The sequence below is a fragment of the Mastigoproctus giganteus genome, chromosome 11 (assembly GCF_048544385.1).
Source record: "Mastigoproctus giganteus isolate SK-2022 chromosome 11, ASM4854438v1, whole genome shotgun sequence".
Taxonomy (NCBI): domain Eukaryota; kingdom Metazoa; phylum Arthropoda; class Arachnida; order Uropygi; family Thelyphonidae; genus Mastigoproctus; species Mastigoproctus giganteus.
In genome coordinates, this window is record NC_143585.1 from 1,634,042 (window position 1) to 1,661,918 (window position 27,877).

The following is a 27,877-nucleotide window of genomic DNA, read 5'->3' on the forward strand; positions in this document are numbered from 1 at the left end:
TGCCACCTATCTGCCCATGTGCTCAACTTTTCTAAATCCTGTTGCAGTAGTGTACTGTCATTAACAACCCTACCAACATTTGTATCATCTGCAAACTAGGACATTAAGCCTGATATATCTTCATTAATATCATTGATATATATATAGAAAACAAAAATGGGTCCAACACCGAAATCAGGGGAAATTCACTAATAACATTAGTCCACGAAGAGCAGTGTCCACTGATTACCACTCTAAGTCTTCTCCCACTCAACCAATCCTTTATCCATAGCAGCAACTTGCCCTTAATGCCATACTACTCTAATTTGTACAGTAGTCTTCCATGTGCAACAGTATCAAAAGCTTTCCTGAAATCCAAGTATATAATATCAAAATTGCTTTTTGCATCCGATTCCTTTGTGCCCACATTCTAGTATCCAAACAAACTGGTCAGACAAGGCTTCCCCTGAACAAACCCATGGTTCTGAAGTGCTCCTGTAAACAGTGCCCCCATTAATTTCCCCAAAACAGACATTAAACTAACAGGTCTCTAATTAATTGTGTCATCTTTGATCACCCTTGGCAAATTGAGGATACATTGGACTCAAGGAAAGGTCCATGGGAACCTTCCCAGAGTCCAAGAATACTCTTATAATTATGGCTAAGGGTTTGCTTTCTTATTTTGCTGCCTCCTTTAATATAACTGGATAGATCTCATCCACCCCAAGTGCCTTTCTTACATTTAACTTCCCTAATTTATCCTCCACCATGCTATTACTTATTACAGTATCATTATGCTCCCAGTTAAAGTTTGATAAGTTAGCATTAGCATTAGTACAGGCATATGATGCAAGAAAGTAAGCTTATGCAGCATCAGCTAAAAAAAAAAAAAAAAAAAAACCCCACTCCCATTTCACCCCTCTGTTCGTTCAAAATACCTGTCCAGCTGAGCCTTAAATTTATTTAGGCTATCAACTTCCACAACAAGGGATGGAAGTCTGTTCCACCTACCAACCACCCGCTGGCTAAAGGCAACTTTCCGCACATCTATCCTACATCTGTCTTTCCTCAATTTGAATTTATGCCCTCTCAGGTGATTATTCTGAGCAAGAGGGAGAATCCCATCAGCATTGAGCATGCTCAAACCATTCAAGGCTTTGTACACCTCTATCAGATCACCTCGCTGGTGCCTAGTCTCCAGACACTGTAATTCGCAAAACTTAAGCCTTTCTTTGTAAGAGCACCCCTTTGTTCCATTCACTAATCTTGTTGCCCTTCTCTGTACTCGTTACAGCAGCTCTACATCCTTTTTGAAATGAGGCCTCCAGGCCTCTTTACAGTACTCGAGGTGTGGCCTGACCATTGCTTTATACAAGGGAATAATCACGTCCTTATCCCTGCTAGAAAAATTCCTATATATCAATGACAATACACCATGAGCTACTCTTGCAGCCCGTCTGCACTGCTCAGAGAACTTCATATCTGCCTGCACAACCCCCCCCCCCAGGTCCCTTTCATTCTCTACCACTGTCAGTGTAGTACCACAGATTTGATACGTTGCTCTGGGGTTGCTGTTTCCCATATGTGGTACTTTACATTTGTCAATGTTAAACTTCATTTTCCACCTCTCAGCCCATCTGCTCAACCTTTCCAGAACCTGTTGAAGCAGCATAGTGTCAGTAGTCCTTGACAACCCTGCCAACCTTCGTATCGTCTGCAAACTTGGACATTAAGCTTGATATACCATCATCAATATCATTTATAAATACAGAAAACAATAAAGGACCCAATACTGAACTCTGAGGGACTCCACTAATAACATTAGTCCACGATGAGCAGTGTCCATTGATTACCACTCTCTGTCTTCTCCACCTCAACCACCCCTTTATCCATAGCAGCAATTTGCCTCCAATGCCACACTGCTCCAATTTGTGCAGCAGTCTTCCATGTACAACAGTATCAAAAGCCTTTCTAAGATCCAAGTATATAATATCAAAGTTATTCCCTGCATCCAGTTCTTTTGTGACTGCATCATAGTATCCAATCAAATTGGTCAGGCAAGACTTCCCCTTAACAAAACCATGCTGTGTCCGAGCTATAACTGAAGTCTTGTCTAGATGATCCTGCAGTGCTTCTTTAACCAGTGCCTCCATTAATTTTCCAGGAACAGAAGTTAAACCCACAGGTCTATAATTACTTGTGTCAGCCTTTGATCCTCCCTTGTGAATTGGGGTCACATTTGCACATCTCCAGTCCATGGGTACCTCCCCTGAGTCCAAGGAAGCTCTCATAATTATGGCTAAGGGTTTGCTTACTTCCTTTGCTGCCTCCTTTAATATAACTGGATAGATCCCATCCATCCCAGGTGCCTTTCTTGTGTTTATCTTCAACAATTTCTCCTCCACTTTACTCTCAGTTATTTCAAGATTCTCTAGCTTACTGCTAGAGTTGAATACACCTCTGGCATTCCCTTCCCTGAATAACTCCTCATGTGTGAATGTCGATGCAAAATATTCATTTAGTTTGTTAGCTACCTGAGCAGGGTCATCAACAGTTGACCCATCGATATCAAGTGGACCAATCTGATTCATCCCCTTCCTTCTAGAGTTTACATAAGTAAAGAACTCTTTGCTGTTTTTCTTTGCATCCCTTGCCAAGGATCTCTCATAATCTGCCTTCGCCTGCCTAACCTCCTTTGTGGCTTGGTTACAGATCAGCTTATATCAATCATAGGCTACTGTGTTACGTGTTAATTTGTATGTATCCCAAGCATTTTTCTTCTCTGCCATATGCCTCATTAGTTTATCTGACATCCATTTGGGCCTAAACCTTGAACAATATTTCTTAGTGGGTATGTAAAGCTTAGTAGTTTCTAAGATAAGTTCTTTCAATGCTTCCCGTTTTGAATTTGCTGTTGGTAACATCATCAGTTGGTCCCACTGTATAGAATTTAAATACTGTCTGAGACCACCGTAGTCGCCTCTTTGAGCAAATCCCGCTTCAGCACACTCTGATCACTGCCACCTAGTGGTTCCTCTATCTGCAGATTGTTAATGGATGAAGAATCACTACTTGGAAAATCAGATCAAGAGTGTTACTTCCTCTAGTTGCCTCCCGAACATGCTGATGTAGAAAACAATCATCCAATAAATCCACAAAAGCCTTGCTAGTGTGTGAATGACCAGCCCCCAAATTCCAGTCAATATCTGGGAAATTAAAATCCCCCATTATAAGACTCTCTGATTTACTGGCCCACTCTATTTCTCTGTACAGTTTCTTATTACACTCATCAGAGTCATTAGGCCTATAGCACACTCTTACTCTCAATTTTGATCTCCCAATGCTTATGTCACACCAAACTGACTCGACACTGCACTGTCCAGCGATGTCGACTGGCTTCACTTCCTTGGATTTTGTGTGTTTCTTAATTAATAGCATAACCCCTCCTCCCCTCCTACCTGTCTATCCTGTCTATACACATTGTATTCCCCAAATTCCAGTTCTGCATTCCTTATATCTGTGTGACACCACGTCTCTGAAATCCCAACAATATCTGCCTTTGATGTTTTGAGTAATACCTGAAATTCATCAAATTTATTTACTAAACTCCTAGCATTGGTGTACATGCAAGTATACATGCACCTGCCCTTCCTCTTAGCCACCCTAACACGACCCATGTGTTCACTTGTACCCCCATGATTCCCAGCAGTCTCTGAAATATCCTGCATCTTATTTTCCAGGCTGCTGCTCTTTCCAATAAAAGCAGTGCAAGAATCACTTTCTCCTCTGCCAGTGGCTACTGTTAATCTATTAGTCCTTGTATCCCCCCAATCTAGCAGTTTTCCCACCCACCTAACACTGCCTCGATAGCATCACCAAACATTCTTGCACCCTTTCTATTTAAGTATCCCATCCCTGTAGAAGCAGTCTCTCATGTTAACATGCAGTGGATATGCGGTGCTTATTCCCTGACCTTTCCGCATTCTCTGTATTTGGTGGTCATGGGCTTGAACTCCAGTCTAATCAAGAAGCGTGAGCTATGCACTGCTGCTCCTGCCCACCTGGCTACGGAGGCGCCTTGAAATGAAGCGTCCAGACCTGTATACAGTACTCAGGGTGCAGCCTGACCATTGCCTTATACAAGGGAATAATAACCTCCTTATCTCTGCTAGAAAAATTCCTATATATCATTGACAAGACACCATGAGCTACTCTTGCAGCCCATCTGCACTGCTCAGAAAACTTCATGTCTGCCTGCACAATTACCCTCAGATCCTTTTCATTCTCTACCACTGTCAGTGTAGTACCACAGAGTTGATATATTGCTCTGGGGGTTACTGTTTCCCATATGTATTACTTTACATTTGTCAATGATAAACTTCATTTGCCACCCCTCAGCCCATCTGCTCAACCTTTCCAGATCCTGTTGCAACAGCATACTGTCGTCTAACCTTTTCATCGTCTGCAAATTGGACATTAAGCTTGATATACCATCATCAATATCATTTATAAATACAGAAAACAACAATGGACCCAACACTGAACCCTGAGGGACTCACTATTAACTTTAGTCCACGAAGAACAGTGTCCATTGATTACCATTCTCTGCCTTCTCCCACTCAACAATCCCTTTATCCATAGCAGCAATTTGCCTCCAATGCCACACTGCTCCAATCTGTGTAGCAGTCTTTCAAGTGCAACAGTATCAAAGGTTTTCTAAGATCCAAATATATGATATCAAAGTTATTCTTTGCATCCAGTTCCTTTGTGACTACATCATAGTATCCAATCAAATTAGTCAGACAAGACTTCCCCTTAACAAACCCATGCTGTGCCTCCATTAATTTCCCTGGAACAGAAGTTAAACTAACAGGTCTGTAATTAACTGTGTCTCCATTTGATCCTCCTTTGGATTGGGGTCACATTTGCACATCTCCAGTCCATGGGTACCTCCCCTGAGTCCAGGGAAGCTCATAATTATGGCTAAGGGTTTGCTTACTTCCTTTGCCACCTCCTTTAATATAACTGGATAGATTCCATCCATGCCAGGTACCTATCTTGTGTTTATCTTCAACAATTTCTCCTCCACTTTACTCTCAGTTATTACAAGATTATCTAGCTTACTGCCAGAGTTGAATACACCTCTGGCATTACCCTGAATAACTCCTCGTGTGAATGTTGATGCAAAATATTCATTTAGTTTGTTAGCTATCTGAGTAGGATCATCAACAGTTGAACGATCAATATCAAGTGGACCAATCTGATTCACCCCCTTCCTTCTAGAGTTTACATAACTAAAGAACTCTTTGCTGTTTTTCTTTGCGTCCTTTGCCAAAGATTTCTCGTAATCTGCCTTCGCCTGCCTCACCTCCTTTGTAACTTGGTAACAGATCAGCTTATATCTATCTTAGGCTTCTGTGTCACACGTTAATTTATATGTATCCCATGCATTTTTCTTCTCTATTACATGTCTAATTAGTTCATCTGACATCCATCTAGGTCTAAATCTTGAACAATATTTCTTTATTGGTAGGCCAGTAAATTAGAGTGGGATAAGGGTTAAGTGATGAAGAGAAAAGGTTGATTCCATTAATTTGTAGTTGGATAATGAGTAAATGCTGACTGGTTGCAGCATATTTCTGGTTTGGAGAGTCACACCTATGGGATAGAGCATGGATTATTTTTTTTTTTTTTGCAATAAATTTTGAAATATATTATTTTGCCCTTAATTTGCAATAAATAAGGATGGGTCATTAATTAACTTGGCTGTTTTGTATGCTCTAGGAAACTGAATGAGGTTTTGGTGGCACTACACCAAATGTGGAAACAATATTCCATAGTAAGGCAAGATATCAGATTTGTAGAGTGTTTTTGTAGTCTTTAGAAAGTGAGATTTATAGTTGTTCAGAAGAAAAGAAATGCAGAGAGTGAAAAAGAGAACTTTTTTTTTTATTGCAGAGGATGCAATATTTGTGATGTGCTTATGCAAACCGAGATTATGTCAGGGTGATCCTCAATAGAAATATGTGATGTATAGAAATCTGAGTGTCATTGAAGCAGCACTTTTCTTGCACTAAATAAGACAGTTCTGAGTTACAGAAGGATCAAGTTTAACTAAGCCTCACTGGAGATCAGCAATTAAAGAATTGCTGGTGAACATTCAAGAAGCTGTTAGTGTAGAGTAATATTAATGTAGTTTAATGTACTTTCTCAAACATTAAAAATATATAGGCCTAATGACTCTGATGAGTATAATAAGGAACTGTACAGGGAAATAGAGTGGGCCAGTAAATCAGAGAGTCTTATAATGGGAGATTTTAATTTCCCAGATATTGACTGGAATTTGGGGGCTGGTTACTCACACACTAGCAGGGCTTTTGTGGATTTATTGGATGATTGTTTTCTATATCAGCTTGTTCGGGAGGCAACGAGAGGGAGTAATACTCTTGATTTGATTATCAGCAGTGATTCTTCATGCATTAAGAATCTGCAGATAAATGAACCACTAGGTGGCAGTGATCACAGTGTGCTGAACTGGGATTTACTCAAAGAGGTAACTACCATTAGGGGTAAAGGGAAGGGTTATTGCTTCCGTAAAGGCGACTACGATGGACTGAGACAGTATTTAAATTCTATACAGTGGGACCAACTGATGATGTTACCAACAGCAAATTCAAAATGGGAAGCATTCAAAGAACTTATCTTGGAAGCTACTAGGCTTTACATACCAACTAAGAAATATTGTTCAAGGTTTAGGCCTAAATGGATGTCAGATGAACTAATGAGGCATATGGCAGAGAAGAAAAATGCATGGGATACTTACAAATTAACACATGACACAGAACCTTTGATAGATACAAGTTGATATGTAACCAAGTTACAAAGGAGGTTAGGCAGGCGAAGGCAGATTACGAGAAATCCTTGGCAAGGGATGCAAAGAAAAACAGCAAAGAGTTCTTTACTTATGTAAACTCTAGAAGGAAGGGGATGAACCAGATTTGTCCACTTGATATTGATGGGTCAACTGTTGATGATCCTGCTCAGGTAGCTAACAAACTAAATGAATATTCTGCATCGACATTCACACATGAGGAGTTATTTAGCGAGGGGAAAGCCAGAGGTGTATTCAAGCTACAGAATCTTGAAATAACTGGGAGTAAAATGGAGGAGAAACTGTTGAAGATAAACACAAGAAAGGCACCCGGGGTGGATGGGATCTATCCAGTTATATTAAAGGAGGCAGCAAAGGAAGTAAGCAAACCCTTAGCCATAATTATGAGAGCTTCCTTGGACTCAGGGGAGGTACCCATAGACTGGAAATGTGCAAATGTGACCCCAATTCACAAAGGAGGATCAAAGGCTGACACAAGTAATTATAGACCTGTGAGCTTAACTTCTGTTCCAGGAAAATTAATGGAGGCACTGGTTAAAGAAGCACTGCAGGATCATTTAGACAAGACTTAATGGAGGCACTGGTTAAAGAAGCACTGCAGGATCATTTAGACAAGACTTCAGTTATAGCTCAGACACAGCATGGTTTTGTTAAGGGGAAGTCTTGCCTGACCAACTTGATTGGATACTATGATGCAGTCACAAAAGAACTGGATGCAGGGAATAACTTTGATATTATATACTTGGATCTTAGAAAGGCTTTTGATACTGTTGCACATGGAAGACTGCTACACAAATTGGAGCAGTGTGACATTGGAGGCAAATTGCTGCTATGGATAAAGGGGTGGTTGAGGGGGAGAAGACAGAGAGTGGTAATCAATGGACACTACTCATCGTGGACTAATGTTATTAGTGGAGTCCCTCAGGGCTCAGTGTTGGGTCCATTATTGTTTTCTGTATTTATAAATGATATTGATGATGGTATATCAAGCTTAATGTCCAAGTTTGCAGATGATACAAAGGTTGGCAGGGTTGTCAAGGACACTACTGACACTATGCTGCTGCAACAGGATCTGGAAAGGTTGAGCAGATGGACTGAGAGGTGGCAAATGAAGTTTAACATTGACAAATGTAAAGTACTACACATGGCAAACAGCAACCCCAGAGCAACGTATCAACTCTGTGGTACTACACTGACAGTGGTAGAGAATGAAAGGGACTTGGGGGTAGTTGTGCAGGCAGATATGAAGTTCTCTGAGCAGTGCAGATGGGCTGCAAGAGTAGCTCATGGAGTATTGTCAATGATATACAGGAATTTTTCCAGCAGGGATAAGGAGGTGATTATTCCATTGTATAAGGCAATGGTCAGGCCACACCTAGAGTACTGTATACAGGTCTGGAGGCCTCATTTCAAGAAGGATGTAGAGCTGCTGGAACGAGTACAGAGAAGGGCAACAAGATTAGTGAATGGAACAAAGGGGTGCTCTTACAAAGAAAGGCTTAAGTTTTGCAAATTACAGTGTCTGGAGACTAGGCACCAGCGAGGTGATCTGATAGAGGTGTATAAAGCCTTGAATGGTTTAAGCATGCTCAATGCTGATGGGATTCTTCCTCTAGCTCAGAAAAATCACCTGAGAGGGCATAAATTCAAATTGAGGAAAGACAGATGTAGGACAGACGTGCGGAAATTTGCCTTTAGCCAGCGGGTGGTTGGTTGGTGGAACAGACTTCCATCCCTTGTGGTGGAGGTTGATAGCCTAAATAAGTTTAAGGCTCAGCTGGACAGGTATTTTGAACGAACAGAGGGGTGAGGTGGAAGTGGGTTTTTTTTTTTTTTTTTTTGGCTGATGCTGCATAAGCTTGCTTTCTTGCATAAAATGCCTCTACTAATGCTAATATCAAAAGGAACTGTTTAAGTTTCTTGAAATTCAATCACTTTTTCAGTGAATTTGTCCAATGATGAGTAATATAAACCAATATATCACCAGTGCATCAACATTAACATAATCCATATTGGCAATCACTGATCGAATTGAGGGTTTCAATATAATCTGAGTGGACAATTGACTATTTCTCATTTATGTTGGAAAGTGTAGAGATAAAGCAGTGTGGCAATAATTAGGTCAAAGTGATTTGTCAGCATTTTAAAAACTGGCTGGAAATGAGCAAATTTTAAAAGGAAAAGAACAACAAAGTGTAGCACCAGTGGAATAAGAAAGTATAAAAAGGTGACACAGAAGAGGAGCAAGCTCATGAGCACACAGGTTTTCAGACCAGGTGGAGAAATGCTATCAGGACCTGGAGATTCATCAAGATTTTTCAGAATTCTTTCAAATATTCCATCAAAAAAACCATAAGAGGTAATGAGTTGGATGTATTGGATATAGAGAATCTGGATTAGCAATACCACCAATATAAGCTTTACAGGAAAAGAAGGATACTGGAAATTTAGTTATATCTTCAGCTGATCATGCAATATAACCATCAAGTTCTAACAGAGATTGGAGTAAAATTGGACTGAAGTTGTTGCCGTGTTAGTATCAGAATTACTAGTGGCAATTATGATGCAAGAAAACAAGTTTAAACATCATCAGCTGAAGAAAACAAAAAAAAAAAAAAAAGAAACTTCCCACATCACCTAACAATAGTATTGTCTAATTCTTCATTGAATTTATTCACACTTCCAACATTCACAACAAAGGTTAGAAGTTTGTTAGTTTGTTCCAACAGTTGACTATAACTGCCTGAAGAAATTCTGCACATCTATCGTGCAACCATTCTTTCTCAATACTAATGATTACTAATTCTTACTAATGATATTAAGAGTAGGAGACCGGCGGAATTACTTAACAAGTACAGGTCACTGTTGAAAAAAAGCTGTGAATTAGGGTTGAATTTGAAAGTGTCTGCAATTCTGCCCAGACACGATAAGAGGGAGTATATGATGAGAGCCCTGTCGATCAATTCAGCCCTGGAGAGATTGTGCAAGGCTCAAGGGGTAGAATTTTTTTCAGCCTGGTCTGTACTTGTTAACAGGAGAGACTGCTTCTACAGGGATGGGATACACTTAAATAGAAAGGGTGCAAGAATGTTTGCTAGATGGAAAACTGCTAGATTGGGGGGGGGGGGATACAAGGACTAATAGATTAACAGTAGCCACTGGCAGAGGTGAAAGTGATTCTTGCACTGCTTCTATTGGAATGTGCAGCAGCTTGGAAAATAAGATGCAGGATATTTCAGAGACTGCTGGGAATCATTGGGGTACAAGTAAACACATGGGTTGTGTTAGGGTAGCTAAGAAAAAGAACAAGTGCATGTATACTTGCGTGTACACCAATACTAGGAGTTTGGTAAATAAATTTGATGAATTTGAGGTACTGCTCAAAGCATCAAAGGCAGATATTGTTGGGATATCAGAGACGTGGTGTCACACAGATATAAGTAATGCAGAACTGGAATTTGGAGAGTACAACATCTACACAAAGGATAGGCAGGATAGGAAGGGAGGAGGGGTTATGCTATTAGTTAAGAAACACATAAAATCCAAGGAAGTGAAGCCAGTCGACATCACTGGACAGTGCAGTGTCGAGTCAGTTTGGTGCGACATAAGCATTGGAAGATCAAAATTGAGAGTAGGAGTGTGCTACAGGCCTAATGACTCTGATGAGTATAATAAGAAACTGTACAGGGAAATAGAGTGGGCCAGTAAACCAGAGAGTCTTATAATGGGGGATTTTAATTTCCCAGATATTGATTGGAATTTGTGGGATGGTCACTCACACACTAGCAAGGCTTTTGTGGATTTATTGGATGATTGTTTTCTAAATCAGCATGTTCGGGAGGCAACTAGAGGGAGCAATACTCTTGATTTGATTATCAGTAGTGATTCTTCATGCATTAAGAATCTGCAGATACAAAAACCACTAGGTGGCACTGATCACAGTGTGCTGAAGTGGGATTTACTCAAGGAGGTAACTACCATCAGGGGAAGGGTTATTGCTTTCGTAAAGGCGACTAAGATGGTCTGAGACAGTATTTAAATTCTATACAGTGGGACCAACTGATGATATTATCAACAGCAAACTCAAAATAGGAAGCATAGGAAGCTACTAGGCTTTACATACCAACTAAGAAATATTGTTCAAGGTTCAGGCCTAAATGGATGTCAGATGAACTAATGAGACATATGGCAGAGAAGAAAAATGCATAGGATACATATAAATTAACATGTGACACAGAAGCCTATGATAGATATAAGTTGATTTGTAACCAAGTTACAAAGGAGGTTAGGCAGGCGAAGGCAGATTACGAGAAATCTTTGGCAAGGGGTGCAAAGAAAAACAGCAAGGAGTTCTTTACTTATGTAAACTCTAGAAGGAAGGGGATGAATCAGATTGGTCCACTTGATATCGATGGTTCAACTGTTGATGATCCTGCTCAGGTAGCTAAAAAACTAAATCAATATTTTGCATCTATATTCACACATGAGGAGTTATTCAGGAAGGGGAATGCCATAGATGAAGTAAACACTGGCAGTGAGCTAGATGATCTTGTAATAATTGAGAGTAAAGTGGAGGTGAAATTGTTGAAGATAAATACAAGAAAGGCATCTGGGGTGGATGGGATCTATCCAGTTAGATTAAAGGAGGCAGCAAAGGAAGTAAGCAATCCATTAGCCATAATTATGAGAGCTTCCTTGGACTCAGGGGAGGTACCCACAGACTGGAGATGTGCAAATGTAACCCCAATTCACAAAGGAGGATCAAAGGATGACACAAGTAATTATAGACCTCTGGGTTTAACTTCTATTCCAGGAAAATTAATGGAAGCACTGGTTAAAGAAGCATTGCAGGATCATCTTGACAAGAATTCAGTTATAGCTCAGACACAGCATGGTTTTGTTAAGGGAAGGTCTTGCGTGACCAATTTGATTGGATACTATGATGTAGTCACAAAAGAATTGGATGCAGGGAATAACTTTGATATTATATATTTGGATCTTAGAAAGGCTTCTGATACTGTTGCACATGGAAGACTGCTGCACAAATTGGAGCAGTGTGGAATTGGTGGCAAATTGTTGCTATGGATAAAGGGATGGTTGAGTGGCAGAAGACAGAGTGGTAATTAATGGACACTGCTCATCGTGGACTAATGTTATTAGTGGAGTCCCTCAGGGTTCAGTGTTGGGTCCATTGTTGTTTTCTGTATTTATAAATAATATTGATGATGGTATATCAAGCTTAATGTCCAAGTTTGCAGACGATACAAAGGTTGGCAGGGTTGTTAAGGATGCTACTGACACTATGCTGCTGCAACAGGATCTGGAAAGGTTGAGCAGATGGGCTGAGAGGTGGCAAATGAAGTTTAACATTGACAAATGTAAAGTACTACATATGGGAAACAGCAACCCCAGAGCAACATATCAACTCTGTGGTACTACACTGACAGTGGTAGAGAATGAAAAGGACCTTGGGGTAATTGTGCAGGCAGATATGACGTTCTCTTAGCAGTGCAGACGGGCTGCAAGAGCAGCTCATGGTGTCTTATCAATGATATACAGGAATTTTTCTAGCAGGGATAGGGAGGTGATTATTCCCTTGTATAAGGCAATGGTCAGGCCGCACCTTGAGTACTGTATACAAGTCTGGAGGCCTCATTTCAAGAAGGATGTAGAGCTGTGGAACGAGTACAGAGAAGGGCAACAAGGTTAGTGAACGGAACGAAGGGTTGCTCTTATGAAGAAAGGCTTAAGTTTTGCAAATTACAGTGTCTGGAGACTAGTCACCGGCGAGGTGATCTGATAGAGGAGTACAAAGTCTTGAATGGTTTGAGCATGCTCAATGCTGATGGGAAATTGCCTCTTGCTCAGAATAATCACCTGAGAGGGCATAAATTCAAATTGAGGAAAGACAAATGTAGGGTAGATGTGCGGAAATTTGCCTTTAGCCAGCAGGTAGTTGGTTGGTGGAACAGACTTCCATCCCTTGTTGTGGAAGTTGATAGCCTAAATAAATTTAAGGCTCAGCTGGACAGGTATTTCAAATGAACGAAGGGGTGAAGTGGAAGGGGTTTTTTTTTTTTTTTTTTTTTGGCTGATGCTGCCTAAGCTTGCTTTCTTGCATCATATGCCTCTACTAATGCTAATGCTAATATGAATTATGCCCCCTCATGTGTGTAGTGTGAGCAAGAGCATGAGCTTGCTCAATCCATTCAAAGCCTTAAATATCTCATTCAGATTTTGCAAAACTGAAGCTTTTCTTGATAAGAGCACAGTTCTGATCCACCAGCCAAAGTCCGTTGCCTTTCCCTGTACCCATTACAGAAGATCCACATCAGTCCTAAAATAAGGGTCCAGGCCTGTATGCAGTACTCAACATGCACACTAACCTCTGCCTTATACAATGGGATTATCACCTCCTTATCCCTACTATCAAAATTCCTTTATATCATAGATAAAAGCCCATGAGGTGTCTGAACTGCTCAAAGAACTTCATATCTGACTAAACCAGTGAATTTCAGTCAGATATGAAGATTCACCTTTCTGATTGAAAATACCTCCAGGTTTTTTCATTTTCAACTGCACTAAATGGAGCCTTCGTTGCCGATTTGCCGTAACACAAACAATAAATTTCCCATACGGGGTCACCATTAAAAATATATTTAGAATAACTATATATAGAGAATGGAAAGGAAACATCTCTAAATGTGAAACAATAATCTTGAACCACATACAACCATTGAATGCACATCATAAATATAACATGTGTATGCATAATTCCATCCCATACAATCGGATTAAAGCCTGAAATCTGAAATTATAATTTAACACCAATAAGTTTACTCACTGCAGTTCTTTTCTGACTAATGAAAGAACAGAAAATTTAAAACCTTCACAAGGAGACTTCCGAGGAGACATAATAATCACACCATAATCACACACTGGTTATAACCAACACATGTATGGAATAAGAGAACATTCTTATGCATTTTTCTCCCCTGCCACAAGTTTCATCAGTTTATGTGATATCCATTTAGATCTAAGCGAGGAGCAGTATTTCTTAATTGGTATAAAAAGCCTAGTAGCTTCAATGATTACTTTCCTGAATGCTTCCCATTTACAATTTGATGTTCATAACATCATCAGTTGGTCCCACTATGATCACTGACACCCAGTGAGTCTTATCTGCAGATACTTGATAGCATCAGCAATTATTCTTGAACTCCTTCTATTTAAATGTATCCCATTTCTATTAAAACAGTCCCTCCTGCTATCAAATGCATGCCATTCAAAGAAAAACTTTTACCTCATAAGCCTTGTACAAGCTTTCCTGGGCTGAACTAATTTAAGAAAGTTCAACAGTTTCAAATGACCTCTAACTCAGTTTTTTCTTCAATATTTTCACGTATCTGTTAAGAAAATCCTCTGATCACCTATCCTTTATATCATCAGTACCTAATGTACAATAATATCACTTTTTTTTTTTGCTCTTAAAAATTGATAAATGTTCTATAAACACATTAACTTTCATTCCTGACAAATACCCTCTGGTCCCTCTTTGGGTTGGTGGTCCAGGATTAATTTCAGGATATGAAGCTATTGCCTCTTTTGTAATCTGGGACTGCCAGTCATATTATCCTTTTGCATAATATATTTTCTTCCAGCAGAGTCACAACTGTTCCTACAGCCCACCAGAGTAACAAGGATAAAAACACATAGGAGACAATTTATTTTATTTATTTTATTTGGTAGTTATTAGCGCATCGGCTTCTGTGGCCATAATGCACCTCCCAAGGTTTTTGCATTACTTTGATCCAAGCCCGAGGCGGGATTCGAACCCGCGACCTTTGGGTTGCTAGGCAGGCGCTTTACCCACCTGGCTAGCCCGGTCGGCGCATAGGAGACAATAAGAAAGATACATAACAGCTTCACTGGTTATGATAACCATTTTTTAACCAATCAGTAAATGACATGACAATTTCCGGACTAATGGCTGAGTGAGGTACAGAATTATTTTAACCAATAGCTGCATTCTTGATGCTCTCTAATGTAATCTAAACCTAATTTTTTCTCATTTTCTAAAGAAATCACAAATGTATTTCTCAAAAAAAAAAAAAAAAAAAAAGAGTGGGTAATTCACTATTTTCATTGACATTTTTTCAATTAGAGCATAAAATGATTCTACAGCATACAACTTTACAATAGGAGAAATACCGTGCTATACCCTGCTGATATTTGTTGTATGACTAGATTACTACTTAATATTAGAAATAAAAATTAATAAAAGAAATAATAATAAAGAAAAACAATCTTGGCTTACAGTTGTCAAAAAATATATTTTATTTTTTGACAACTTTAAGCCACCTTATTTTTTTAATTAATGTTAATGAATCTCCAGCTCACTTCAAATAAGATCACCTTATTTGAGGTGAGTGAGCATCAAGCATTTTCGCTCAAGATCAAAGATAACCCTAAGTCCTCATTTCATCTGAATTGTTTCAGCAAGCTGTGTTGGATTCTGCATGTATGAGAGAAATTATAAAAGGTGATGAGAATTGGTTTAAAATGACCTAGAGACCAAAGTTGAAAGTCCTAGTGGAAAGCAATGTTGTCACCAAGGCCAAAAAAGCTGTGGCAGTCAAAATCACAAGGAGATCATACTGGTGTATTTTTTGACAATGAAAGATAATTGTTAAGATACAGCATGGGTTTGTTAAAGGGAGGCCTTGTCTGACCAATTTGATTGGATACTATGATGTGGTCACAAAGGAACTGAATGTCAAAAATAATTTTGATATCATATACAGTACTTGGATTTCAAGAAAGCTTTTGATACTGTTGCACATGGAAGACTACTGTACAATTTGGAAAGGTATGGCATTAAGGGTGAGTTGCTACAATGGATAAAGGGATGGTTTAGTGGGAGACGATAGAGAATGGTAATCAATGGACACTGTTCTTCGTGGACAAATGTTGTTACTGGAGTTCCCCAGGGTTCGGTGCTGGGCCTATTGTTGTTTTGTGTATTTATCAATGATATTGATGAAGGTATATCAGGATTAATGTCCAAGTTTGCAGATGATACAAAGGTTGGTAAGGTTGTTAACGACAGTAAAGACAGTATGCTACTCCATCTGATTCTAGATAAGTTGGGCAAATGGGTTGGAAGAGGCAACTGAAGTTCAACATTGACAAATGCAAATTACTGCATATGGGTAGCAATAACCCAAGAGAAACATACCAACTGTGTGGTACTACACTCAGAAAACTAAAAAGTGAAAAAGACGGGTGTTATTACGCCGTCAAATATGAAGTTCACTAAGCAGTGCAGACGGGATGCCAGGGCAGGTCATGGAGCCTTGCCATTGACATATAGGAATTTTGCTAGCAGGGACAGGGAGGTGATTATCCCATTGTACAAAGCAATAGTCAGGCTACACCTAGAGTACTGTGTACAGGTGTGGAGGCCTCACTTTAGGAAAGATGTAGAGTTGCTAGAATGAGTACAAAGAAGAGCAACAAGATTGGTGAGGGGGAACAAAGGGGGTGCTCTTACCAAGAAAGGCTAAAGTTCTACAAATTGCAGTGCCTGGAGAGTAGGCATCTGTGAGGTGATCTGATTGAGGTGTATATGGCCTTGAATGGGATGAGCAAGCTGAATGCTGATGGGATTCTTCCTCTTCCTCAGATTAAGAACTTGAGGGGGGCATAGATTCAAATTGAGGAAAGACAGTTGTAGAATAGATGTGCAGAAATTTGCCTTTAGCCAGGGGGTGGTTGATTGGTGGAACAGACTTCCATCTTTTGTTGTGGATGTTGGTAGCGTAAATAAATTTATGGCTGAGCTGGACAGGCATTTGGAAAGAATGGAGCGGTGAAATGGGAGGGGGTTTTTTTGCTGATGCTGCATAAGCTTGCTTTCTTGCATCGTATACCTCTACTAATGCTAATTGTTTTCATTTTAACAATTTTTTAATTGTTTCCTCTGAAATCAGATGATAATAAAAGGAAGGGTTATGATGTTAATTAAGAAAAACATAAAATCTAAGGAAGGGAATTGAGTAAATTTAGTATAACATAAGTACTGGGAAAGCAAAAATGAGAGCAGCAGTATGTTATAGGTCTAATGACTCTAATGATTACAACAAACAATTGTACAGAGAAATAGAATGGGCCAGTAAATCAGACTGTGTTATAATGGGGTATTTTAATTTCCCAGATACTGACTGGATCTTGTGGTTTGGGAACTCGCACACTAGCAAGCCTTTGATTGGTTTATTGGATGATTGTTTTCTGCAGCAGCATATTCGAGAGTCACCCTGAGAGTGCAATACTCTTGATCTGGTTATCAGCAGTGATTATTCGTGCAATAAGAATTTGCAGATAAAGGAAACACTAGGTGGCAGAGATCACAGTGTGCTGAAGTGGGATTTACTCAAAGAGGTAACTGCCATCAGTGGTAAAGGGAAGGGTTTTTGCTTCTGTAAAGGAGACTACAGTGGTCTCAGACAGTTTTTAAATTCTGTACAGTAGAACCAACTGATGATGTTACCAACAACAAATTCTAAGTGGGAAGCAATCAAGAACTAATCATGGAAGCAACTAGGCTTTTCATACCAATTAAGAAATAATCTTCAAGGTTTAGGCCTAAATGGATGTCAGATGAACTAATGAGACTTGTGGCAGAGAAGAAAAATGCATGGAATGCATATAAATTATCAGGTGACACAGAAGAATATGGCAGATATAAATTATCAGGTGACACAGTAGCCTATGGCAGATATAAGCCAGTCTGCAATCAAGTAACAAAGGAGATTAGAAAAGCAAAGACAGATTACGAGAAATCCGTGGAAAAGAAGGCTAAGAAAAACAGCAAGGACGTCTTTACTTATATAAACTCTAGAAGGAACGGGGGAGTCAGATTGGTCAACTTGATATCGATGGTTTGACTGTTGATGAAACTGCTCAGATATCTGGTAATCTGAATGAGTATTTTGCATCTACATTCACAGATAAGGAGTTATTAAGGGAGGAAAATGCCAGAAGTTTATCAAACTGTAACAAGATGCTTAATGATTTGGAGGAGAAATTGTTGAAGTTAAACATAACAAAGGAACCTGGGGTGGATAGGATCTATCCAGTTATATTAAAGTAGGCAGGAAAGAAAATAAGCAAACCATTAGCCATAATTATGAGAGCATCCTTTGATTCAGGGGAAGTTCCCAGTGACTGGAGATGTGCAAATGTATTCCCAATTCACAAAGGGGGATCAAAGGGTGACATGAATAATTACAGACCTTTTAATTTAACTTCTGTTCCAGGAAAATAATGGCATCACTGGTTAAAGATGCATTGCAGAATCACCTAGACAAGACTGCAGTAATAATTCAGACACAGCATGGGTTTGTTAAGGGAAAGTCTTGTCTGAAAAATTTGATTGGATACTATGATGTGGTCACAACGGAACCAGATGCAAAAAAAAAATATGATATCATATACTTGAATTTCAGAAAAGCTTTCGACACTGTTGTGCATGGAAGGCTAGTGTACAAATTGGAGAAGTATGGTATTAAGGGTAAGTTGCTACAATGGATGGTTGAATTGGAGAAGACAGAGAGTGGCAATCAATGGACACTGCTCTTCGTGGACTAATGTTATTAGTGGTGTTCCCAGGGTTCGGTGTTGGACTCAGTGTTGTTTTGTATATTTATCAATGATACTGATGAAGGTATATCAGGCTTAAAGTCGAAGTTTGCAGATGACACAAAGGTTGGCTGGTTTGTTAATGACAATAATGGCAGTGTGCTACTGCAACAGGATCTAGAAAATTTGGGCAAATGGGCTGAAAAGTTGCAACCGAAATTTAACATTGACAAATGCAAAGTAACCCCAGAGAAACATACCAACTGTGTGGTACACTTAGGGTGGTAGAAAATGAAATAGACCTGGGAGTAATCGTGCAGTCAGATATGCAGTTTTCTGAGCAATGTAGACAGGCTGACAGAGCAGATCATTGGGTATTGTCAATGTTATTCAGGAATTTTGCTAGTAGGGATAAGCAGATGATTATCCTTTTGTTTAAGGCAATGGTCATGTCATGCCTTGAGTACCGCGTACAGGTCTGGAGGCCTCATTTTAGGAACAATGTAGAGTTGCTTGAGCATGTACAGAGAAGGGCAACAAGATTGGTGAGGGGAAGGAAGGGGGTTCTCTTACCAAGAAACGCTCGAGTTCTACAAATTGCAGCAGCTGGAGACTAGGCACCTGTGAGGTGATCTGTTTGAGGTGTATAAGGTTGAATGGGTTGAGCATTCTGAATTCTGATGGGATTCTTCTGCTTGCTCAGATTACGAACCTGGGGAGGGGGGGGCCACAAATTCAAATTGAGGAAATACGGTTGTAGAATAGATGTGCGGAAAATTGCCTTTAGCCGGGTGGGGTGATTAATTGCCAGAAAAAACTTCCATCGGTTGTTGTGGAAGTTGATAGCTTAAATAAATTCAAGGAGGAACTAGACATACTTTTAGAGGGAATGGATGTGCAAAATTGTTTTTTTTTTTTCTTTTTTGGCTGATGCTACATAAGCTCATACATTTAGTTTCTTGCATTACATATTACTATTTGGAATTCTGTGACTTTTGGCTATCTGCAAAATTAAAACAGGACATGGAAAGAAAATTATCTGATTTGATTCAAGAAATTCAATCAAATGCATTAGACCACCTAAACTCATTCACAAAAGAAAACTTACAAGAAATGTTTTGATCATTGACAGGTATAATGTAACAAGTCTTTGGTTGTGGAAAGAGATTATACTGAAGAATTTTCACAACATAAACAACCCTTGGCCTGTGGCCATGATGGGTAGGTTGCAACATAAACTGTATTGTCTACATTATTATTATTGCTGCAATAAAGAAGATTCTCTCTCTCCTAACTATCATTGAATAAATTTTATTTTTTTTTGCAACAGTCACCAATCTTTTTGATCGTACATTATAAATATAATGTAAGAGTGAAACTGTTTTGGATATTCAAGCATGACTTTGAAGGAAAACTCATTCAACATTTTCTGCTAACTCATTCAACGTTTTCATTCAAATCACATAAAAGTTTGCATTCTGCCCATTTCTTGCTTGCTTGTTTTCCAAGAACCATTTTTAGCATTTTGTGCGTTTTAGGAGCCATTTATCCAAGTTTATAGCATGACTTGATGCTTCTCGCCCTTTTGAATATGCCAATGTAGTGAAACAGAAATTTTAAATGGTACAAAATCTTACTTGGAGGTGATTGAAATGAAGTAAACTACATGAATTCAATTTGTGTCACTTTTTGCACAAAAGTATACAATCTCACTACATAGCAAAATAGCTCTAGTCCATCATCCATTTTGACAAGGAGAGCTTTGAATAAAATTATAGGGGATTAATATCTGAAAAGAATAGCGTGTGGTTTTTTTTTTTTTTTGTTTTGCTGAGGCTATATTACCTTGCTTCTTTACATCATTTGTCACCAATAAAACCAATTCATAAATTGAAGCCACATTCAGCAGCCGCAGCCGAGTGGTCAAGAGAAAGGGTACGCGAGTACACGTGCTTTGAATGACCGGGGTTCAAGCCCATGACTGCAAAATACAGCAGTAGTAGTAGTGGTGGCATGTGATGCAAGAAAGCAAGTGTATGAGCTTATGCAGCATCAGCCAAAAAAAAAACAAAACAAAACAAAACAAAAAAAAAACACACCATTTCCTCCAAATGCCTGTCCACTACCTCCTTAAATTTATTCAACCTATCAAATTCCACAACAACAGATGGAAATTTGTTACAGCAATTAACCACCCGCTGGCTAAAGGGAAATTTCCGCACATCTATTCCACATCTGTCCTTTCTTAATTCGAATTTATGCCCCCTTAGGTTCGTAATCTGAACAAGTGGAAGGATCCTATCAGAATTCAGCGTGCTCAACCCATTCAAGGCCTTATACACCTCAATCAGATCACCACGCAGATGCCTAGTCTCCAGCCACTGCAATTTGCAGAACTTAAGCCTCTCTTGGTAAGAGGATCCCTTCATTCCCCTCACCAATCTTGTTGCCCTTCTTCGTACACACTCAAGCAAATCTATATCCTTCCTAAAATGAGGCCTCCAGACGTGTACGCAGTACTCAAGACGTGTTTGTCTTATACAGAGGGACATTCACCTCCTTTTCCCTGCTAGCAAAATTCCTATATATCATTGACAAAACCCCATGACCTGTCCTGGCAACATTTCTGCATTGCTCTGAAAACTTCATATCTGACTGCACAATTACTCCCAGGTCTTTTTCATTTTCTACCACCTTAACTGTAGTACCACACAGTTTGTATGTTTCTCTGGGGTTACTTCGACCCATATGCAGTACTTTGCATTTGTCAAGGTTAAACTTCAGTTGCCACTTCTTAGCCAATCTGCCCAAATTATCTAGATCCTGTTGCAGTAGCACACTGCCATTACTGTCATTAACAACCCTGCCAACCTTTGTATCATCTGCAAACTTCGACATTAAGCCCGATATACCTTCATCAATATCATTGATAAATATACAAAATAACAGTGGACCCAACACCGAACCCTGTGGGACTCCACTAATAACATTAGTCCATGAAGAGCAGCACCCATTGATTACCACCCTCTGTCTTCTCCCACTTAACCATCCTTTTATCCATTGTAGCAACTTACCCTTAATACCATTCTGCTCCAATTTGTACAATAGTCTTCCATGTGCAACAGTGTCAAAAGCTTTCCTGAAATCCAAATATATGATATCAAAATTATTTTTTGCATCCAGTTCCTTTGTAACCACATCATAATATCCTATCAAATTTGTCAGATAAGACTTTCCCTTAACAAACTCATGTGTCTGAATTATTGATGCAGTCTTGTCTGGATGATCCTGCAATGCATCTTTAACCAGTGACTCCATTATTTTACCAGGAACAAACAGAAATTAAACTAACTGGTCTGTAATTACTCGTGTCACCCTCTGATTCCCCCTTTGTAAATTGGGGAAACATTTGCACATCTTCAGTCCGTGGGAACCTCCCCTGAGTCCAAGGATGCTCTCATAATTATGGCTAAGGGTTTGCTTAGTTGCTTTGCCGCCTCCTTTAATATAACTGGATAGATCCCATCCACCCCAGGTGCTTTTCTTATGTTTAACTTCAACAATTTCTCCTCCACTTTGCTCTCAGTTATTACAAAATCATTAAGTATCCTGCTACAATTTGATAACCTTCTGCCATTTTCAAACCTTAATAATTCCTCATGTGTGAATTTTAGATGCAAAATACTCATTCAGTTTGCTACCTGAGCAGGATCATCAACAGTCGAACCATCAATGTCAAGTGGACCAATCAGATTCATCCCCTTCCTTTTAGAGTTTATATAAGTAAAGAAATCCTTGCTGTTTTTCTTAGAATCTTTTGCCAAGGATTTCTCATAATTTGCTTTCACCTGCCTAATCTCCTTTGTGATCTGATTACAGACTAGCTTATATCTGCCATAGGCTTCTGAGTAGTCTGATAATTTATATGCATCCCATGCATTTTTCTTCTCTGTTGCGAGTCTCATTAGTTCATTAGATAACCATTTAGACCTAAACTTTGAACAATATTTCTTAATAGGTATAAAACTTTTAGTAGCATCCAAGATTAATTCCTTAAATGCTTCCCACTTAGAATTTACTGTTGGTAACATCGTCAGTTGATCCCACTGTACAGAATTTAAAAACTGTCTAAGACCACTGTGCTCACCTTTACAGAAGCAAAAACCCTTTCCTTTACTCCTGATGGTAATTAAATCTTTAAGTAAATCCCACATCAGTACACTGTGATCACTGCCACCTAGTGGTTCCTTTATCTGCAAATTCTTAATACACGAATGATCACTGCTGATAACCATATCAAGAGTATTACTCTCTCTGGTTGCCTCTCGAACATGCTACTGCAGAAAACAATCATCCAATAAATCCACAAAATCTGACTAGTGTGTGAATGACCAACCCACAAGTTCCAGTCAATATCTGGGAAGTTAAAATCCCCCATTATAAGACTTTCTGATTTACTAGCCCACTATTTCTCTGTACAATTGTTCATTGTACTCATTCGAGTCATTAGGCCTATAACACACTCCTACTCTTATTTTTGCTTTCGCAGTGCTTATGTCACACCAAACTGACTCAACAGTGCACTGTTCATCTATATCAACTTGGTGCACTTCTTTTGATTTTATGTTTTTCTTAATTAACAGCATAATGCCTCCTCCCTTTCTATCCTTTCTGTACACATTGGTATACATGCAGCATCAGCCAAATACAGCATTGGTATACATGCAATTATACAGCATTGGTATACATGCAAGCATACATGCTCCTATTCCTAGTTACCCTAACACATCCCATATACCCACCTATTTCACGATGACTGCCATCCGTCCCTGAAACCTCCAACACCTCTCGCTCCAGGTCGCTACTTATTCTAATAGAAGTTGTTTCTTGTATTGTTTTGATCCTGTGGACTCCTTTGACCGTGTGGTTGTCCCACAGTATAAACAGAAAATTTATTTATTTAAATTATTATCTTCACTATATTTTCAAATTACACGTAATGCATACTTCAACTATATATTGTGAGTATGTATTTATGTGTATGTGTGTGTGTGTGTATACAGCCAACTCTTTCTAATTGCTTACTCTTGCTAATATGTATATAAATTATAATTTGCTAATATAATGACGCTGTGATGTTCAAAAACAGGAGGGGAAAGTGTCACCTTTCACTCTCATCCTATGATAAAAAACCACTCAACAGCTTCAATTCATATTTTTACTGATCTGAAAAATTGGCTCTAATTACATTTTACAAAAATCATGAGGATCAGTGCTTTAGTTACCAAACTGTGTCATGTGGTTACAATATCTTGCCCCCGAACAAACTAAAATATAAAAATAATCTAATATATAAAAATAATTTAAGAGTTAACGTTACCTAACGAAATGTTAATTTTAGGCATTAGATACATCAACGGCTTGTTCTCGATTTCGCCCCACTAACATGTAATAGTAACGGAAGTGATATCCCCCCCAGCTATCCACCGTTAATTTCGGTGTCGTTGATGTTGATACAACAACATAAACAAATGCTATACAGAAGAGCCAGCCACAGCTCTTGTCGTAACGAATATCATTTTCTCGAGTACAACGGCGGTTGTAATGTCCTCGAAAAAACTTATTTACGGAATAACACACACAACCGCATTGCGTTATCTAAGTGGAAGATGACCGGCAATGAAAATCAAGATGTCCACATAGCCGGCTTTCATCCACGCTAAGCCTAGATGCGGAGAGCATTTGGAGAGATCACGAATATCTCACGTCAAGAAATTTATTTTCAGATCTCATTTGTTCTCTCTGCGAGGCATCCTTAATGGGTAAAGCGGCGCAATATCAGATAAGCCAGAAACTGTTTAAAATTATAATTTATTTATATCTTGAAGAACGTAATACTTACAATTCAGTTACCACGACAGTAGAAAAGACGATGGAAGTTAACACATATCACGTGACTTTCTCAGTCTTTCCCGTTCTACGTCGTCTTGAATATTATTAAAAAATATGCAAAATAAGAATAAATTATAAAATAACAAAAAAAAAAACAGAATTTCTTATTTAATGAAGTAAATGATATTGAATTGATTTTTAATTGGAAAAATTTTATACGTTAAAGTAATATTGTCTGAATAGCTAAATCAATAAAATCGCGTAATAGGAGTAGTTTCAAGTTTTTTTAATTGCCTTTGTTGCCATACAAATTACATACAAAGAAATGACTTTTAATAAAATTTTGCCTACAAACGTTCTCTTCGTTGGTGAATTCACTTTAAATAATTGCGCAATATTATAAAAAGATGATTTGCATATTTTTTAAATTTCGGAAAGGAAATGTCTTCCCTACGACGGCGCTCTCCCCGAGTGTAATCAAGATCCTTTCCACACAGTCAGTATGATAATTGGAAGACGCTGGGTAGGAAGTATAAACCAGTTCCGAATTCAGACTTGCCTTAGGGCCAATTTTCTTATATCCATCCGAAAATAACAGCTATCGATCGATCTCCCCCCCCCCTCCATTGATGAAATCCTCAAAGAGAGAAATCCTCAAAGAAGGTTTTGTTATATATTATATACTTGTAATGTCAAGTGTTGAAACTTGTTAAAGCTACCAGTGTGGAAGGTGTGGAAATTTCGGAAAGGAAATGTCTTCCCTACCCTACGACGGCGCTCTCCCCCAGTGTAATCAAGGTCCTTTCCACACAGTCAGTATGATAATTGGAAGACGCTCCCTTCTACTCCTCCCTCAAAAAAAAAAAAAAAAACTTGGCACTCCAGAAATTAACCCCATTATTTGATTATTTTTATAATAAACTCACACTCTTGCAACTACCCCCAGCCGCTATACATCAACACATTTTATCTAACTCTCTCTGCGCGTTACATAATTTATGAAAGTACAGCGGATTTTTGACACTTCTCGGAATACATGCGGTTTGTCAGATGCATCGGCAATGATACGCGTTACGTATCGTTAATACGTTTTATATACGCTAGTAGGCTATGGGTGTATGAGAACTACATTTCGTAAAATTGTCATTTCGACCCTTAATTCTTATTTCGAACAAAAGTGGAAAGTGGTTTTTTTCTGGGATTTTTTTGATAATTTCCAAAAATTTTATCCTTTAATTTTTCTTTATAGTCATTTTAATTTTCATTTCCTTCGTCTGCCAGATCAAAATTCTGCATGTGTCAAGTCAATAAGGTTTCATTCCGGTATCACGACGGCGTCCGAAATAAGTTGGAGAAGTTTGTCCAAACAGATTCGCTTTGGCTGCCGTCGTTAACCTCGTCTTACTTATCATATATTGTTCATTCACTTGAGAAAGCTGCAAAACTATAAATGCTTTCCAGTTTCCACCTTCTGCAAGATTTGCGCATATCTTGCCGCCCCCATGTTAGTTAAAAATCATACACGATGTCAGTCGCAGCCCCATTCCCCCGCAGTGGCCGGCATGTCGGTATTGTATTATCGCCACTTCCCGCATTTTTTGAAGATATCATTTTGAGTTTATTTATTCATTTTATCATTATTATTGAAGGCTGGTGTTCACCCTTCCAGCTTACTTAAAGTTTTACCTTTTAGCATTAGTATTAGTAGAGGCATGCAAGAAAGCAGGCTTATACAGATTCAACAAAAAACTTTCTATTTCACCTATCCATTCGCTCCAAAAGTTTGTTCAGTTCTTCCTTGAATTTATTTAAGCTATCACAACGACAGATGGAAGTTTGTTCCAGCAATCAACTACCCTTTGGCGAAAGCCAGCAGGTAGTTTATTGCTTCAGCACATCTATTCTACAACTGTCTTTCCTTAATTTGAGTTTATGCCTCCTCAGATTCGTAATCTAAGCAAGAGGAAGAATCTTATCAGCATTGAGCCTTATCAAACCATTCGAGGCCTTATACACCTCAATGAAATCACCTCGCAGGTGTCTGGTCTTCAGACGCTGAAATTTACAGAACTTAAGCCTTTCTTGGTAAGAGCACCCTTTTGTCCCCCTCAGCAATCTTGTTGCCCTTCTTAATTGTACATCCTTCCTAAAATGAAGCCTCCAGACCTGTACCCAGTACTCTAGGTGTGGCCTGACCATTGCCTTATATAGGGTTACCAAATCTAGAATTCAAAAGCTAGGACAAAATAGGAAAAAAACTAGGACATTTTTAGTTTTAAAAACAAGGACAAAACGAGAACATTTTAAAAATTACAATACTCTACATATTTATCGTTACTGCCAATTATTTTCAGTAAGACGTCATTATAAAATGTTTTACAATCCATTTTCAAATTATAAGTAACCAACAAAATACTATTCACAGTATTTGTTTCCATTTTATTTCTGATGTTGTTCATTGAATTAAGGAAAAAAAAAAAAATTCTACGTTTCCATTTTGGGCAAAAATAGAAAATGCATATTGAGTAATTTTTTGAAAGCTCGGAACTCTTACATTGATAAAAATACTCAGCCTACTTTCTATGGGCTATTAAGTTTTCCCAATTATCATCTTTCTTTTTCTCAGAAACAAATTCTGAAAAATTAAAAAAAATTATTAAATAATCTACTATCATTGATTTTTAATTAGACAAACGGTGATGGTACAATTTTTTTTTTTTTTTTTTTTTTTTTTTGTAGGCGCATCGGCTTCTGTGGCCATAGTGCACCTCCCAAAGTTTTTGCATTTATTCTGATACAAGCCCGAGGCGGGATTCGAGCCCACGACCTTTGGGGTTGCTAGGCATGCACTTTACCCACCCGGCTAGCGCGGTAGGCATAATACAGTACTGTACACTTATGTAATGTTGGGACAATACTGGCCACTTAATGCAACGAGCGCATTGTTTTTATTCATTCTGTTTAATTGGCCGAAGGTGCAACGCACAGAATATTTAATGAAAATTCATTTTATGAGACGATTTTTTAAATTACAAAAAACTAGGACACAAGTGCAAAAAACTAGAACGCAAGTGCAAAAAACTAAAATCCGCGAGGACTTCTGAGGGCGCCCCAAAAACTAGGCTGCACAAAAGTAGATACCTTATTAAAAATAAACGTGTTTATTTACTTGAGGCAGAATTACTATATAAGGACATGCCCACGGAAACGAGGACGTCTGGTAACCCTAGCCTTATACAAAGAGATAATTACCTCCTTATCCCTTCTAGCAAAATTCCCGTATATATTGACAAGACCCCGTTACCGCTGACGTGCTCTGTCAGCCTGTCTGCAATGCTCAGAAAAATTCATATTTGACTGCACAATTACCCCGAGGTCTTTTTCATTCTCCATTACCCTGAGTGTAGTACCACACAGTTTCTCTGGGGTTACTGCTACCCATATGCAGTTCTTTGCATTTATCAACGTCCTACT

At 38.8% G+C, this 27,877-nt stretch overlaps 1 protein-coding gene across 1 annotated transcript in view; it reads right to left on the minus strand.

Moving 5' to 3' along the window:
- The window catches only part of LOC150077639 (elongation factor 1-alpha-like), a 139,348-nt gene extending 114,851 nt beyond the window's left edge, over positions 1–24,497 (minus strand). Inside the window, exon 1 of the mRNA XM_090384786.1 lies at positions 24,414–24,497. The gene's annotated coding sequence lies outside the window, so the exon portion shown is untranslated. The remainder of the gene's footprint in view (positions 1–24,413) is intronic.
- Between the last annotated feature and the right edge of the window lie 3,380 nt (positions 24,498–27,877).